This window comes from Microcebus murinus, chromosome 3 (assembly GCF_040939455.1).
Source record: "Microcebus murinus isolate Inina chromosome 3, M.murinus_Inina_mat1.0, whole genome shotgun sequence".
NCBI classification, from domain to species: Eukaryota; Metazoa; Chordata; class Mammalia; order Primates; family Cheirogaleidae; genus Microcebus; species Microcebus murinus.
Genome location: NC_134106.1, coordinates 51,258,615 through 51,261,628, shown reverse-complemented (window position 1 = coordinate 51,261,628; position 3,014 = coordinate 51,258,615).

Here is a 3,014-nt window from a genome sequence, read left to right as displayed (position 1 = left end):
TCTTCTGTGTGTCATGATCTCCTTACTGCTCTGTGCCCTGGGGGTTGCCCTATGGGAACTACCTTAAAGGGTCTCCTTGTCCTCTGACTTTAGGGGTTCAGCCAAATGGGGAACCCTAGCCAGAGATCAGAGGGAAGGAGGCAAGTGATGCTGGGATATGCATACCCCACCAAACAGTACATTGTTGTAAGGCCGCCCTCTCCATACAGCCCCTGTGCCTCCTGGTTCCCTTATGTCTTCAGGTCTAGACATGGTAACGACCCCCAAACCAATGTTACCCGGCCAAGGTAACACCAGTCCTTTGCAGTTTTCCCACCAACCTTTGTAAATAATCCCTTTATTATTTGAGGAGCATTTATTCTTCGAATTGCCCAATTTGAGTATACCATCTGTTTGCTGCTGAGCCCTTGACTGATAAGACGTTCCAAAAATCAAGTATGCACTTTCTTTGCTGTCTGGTTTCTCTATGTGCTGGTACATTCTGCTCAACTCTAACAGCAAATACTCATTGCTTCACAGGGGCTAGTTGGCTGGGAGGACATTTGCTTAAACTGGCCCAGAATGAGGCAAGGGTGGTGGAGTGGCAGGAGGGATGGAAGGGAGTTGCCCCTCATTGCCAGTAATTACATTGTATGAACACTATGAGGAAGTCACTTCACTTGATAGCCGCCTTTCCCCAGAATGAAGTCTGGGTCCAAACTCCCATTAGGCAAGAAAATTTTCCTTCTCAGACAAAATTAGTTTCCTTGGCTAAAATTACTTTGTTTGGGCTGGGCACAGTGGTTCACACCTGTAATCCCAGCACTTTGGAAGGCTAAGAAGGGAGGATGGCTTGAGGCCAGGAGTTCAAGACCAGCTTGGACAACATACCGAGACCCTCTCTCTACAAAAAATAAAATAAAAAAATTATCCAGGCTTAGTGGTATATATCTGTAGTCCTAGCTACTAGGGAGGCTGAGGTGGGAGAATTGCTTGAGCCCAGGAGTTTGAGGTTACAGCAGTGAGCTATGATTGTGCCATTGCACCCTAGCCTAGGCAACAGAGCGAGACCCTGTCTCAAATAAATAAATAAATAAATGCTTGTTTTGAATTATGTTTTGTCACACAACCACAAAATAAAAATCAAAACATTTCTCTTGGTAAGAAGGGCCATTGCTCTGTTCTAACCATGCAGTTTAAAAATCCAAATTAATGCAACAGAAGCAAGAGGAGATAGAATCTTCTCTTCTGTTTCCCATGCCCTTTTTTAAAACATTGATAGGTTCTCAAATAAACAAGGGTTAGCGGGCACCTCAAGCTGTACTCTTTCAGCCTTTGGTATGAGGTTAAGAAGAGTGAGTGGAAGCAGTAAGGTTTTTTTTTTTGTTTTGTTTTTTTATGACAATTTGCCCTCTCTGAATGAACTAATGGGGAAAAGTACATTTTAGATCTTCTAAAAAGGACTCTAAAAAGGGTCTCAAATGATCCTAAGCTTTTTCTTGCCCCTAAAAACATTTCTTTTCTCAGTTCTTTTAGTGTATATTACATTGTTTGCTTGGGATCTGCTTTTAAAGCACATTTACCACCAGGCAGATTGAACCGTAGTCTAAGATAGAAATGTCTGATTTCCTACCTAAGAGACAAATGGAAAAACACAGGATCTGAATTTACTTGTTCTTTTTTCTCCCCCCCTCCTTCTTCCCTATTAAATAAAGTATATACTGGTTTCTTTAGTCCTCCGTCTTTTGGCAATAGCCATTTAAAAGAAAGAATCATATGGTAATTATTAATTTTGCATGGGATCAACGCTGGCCTCGGCTTTCATTTGAGATGCAGTTACAAGAAAAACAGACTGCGTTAATTTCATCCCCTCTGGGGTTGCTTGGCAACAAGGCCTTATTGCAGACCATCTCTTCTCCTTGGCCCAGAGTGATCTCTGTGGAGTGTTGCTCATGCTAAAGCAATCATCACCCCGTTGCTGTGGCTTCTGAATGTGGCCCTGTGATCGTGAAGGCACAAGGGGTTGGTGGCTTTGCTCCAGTCTTACTGACTGGGGTCTGTGTAAGCTCTGGGTTTGTCAGCACAGAGAATGAAGTATGCTTGGAGGACTTGGGGATTTGAACAGTCCAGATTAGACAGGAAAGAGGGAGCATGAATAATGAGGTGATACTGGAGGGCAGTGGAGTTGAGTTGGGGTAAATACAAAAGTTCTTTAAAAAAAAAGAAAGTATTACTGCCTTCTGATTTGGAAATATTTCTAAGGTATTTTGTTAAATAACAAATGCAAGGTCCAGAACAGTATGCATAGGATGCTAGCTTTCATGTGTGCAGAGAGAGGGCGAGTTAAGAAAATATTATGTTTATGTTTGCATAAAGAAAAATACAAAGCTGGGCACGGTGGCTCACGCCTGTAATCCTAGCACTTCGGGAGGCCAAGTAGCAAGGATCACTTGAGGCCAGAAATTTGAGACCAGCCTGAGCAAGAGCAAGACCCATCTCTACAAAAACTAAAAAAATCTGGCGTGGTGGTGCACTCCTGTTGTCCCAGCTACACAGGAGGCTGGGGCACAGGGATCACTTGAGCCCAGGAGTTTGAGGTTACAGTGAGCTATGATGACGACACTGCATTCCAGCCCGGGTGGCAGGGCAAGACCCTGTCTCAAATTAAAAAAAGATACAGATGATCACCTGTGAGTGTGTGTGAGGGGTGAGAGTGAGGGGTGTAAAGGGCAGAGGTGAGAATAAGATTTTTCACCTGTGTATCTCTTTATATTGTTTTGCTTTATAGACCAAAAGTAAAAACATATTCAAAAAAACAAAAAAGGCCAGGCATAGTGGCTCACGCCTGTAATCCTAGCACTAAGGGAGGCCGAGGCAGGAGGATCACTCAAGGTCAGGAGTTCAAAACCAGCCTGAGCAAGAGCGAGACCCTGTCTCTACTAAAAATAGAAAGAAATCAATTGGCTAACTAAAAATATATAGAAAAAATTAGCCAGGCATGGTGGCACATGCCTGTAGTCCCAGCTACTCAGGAG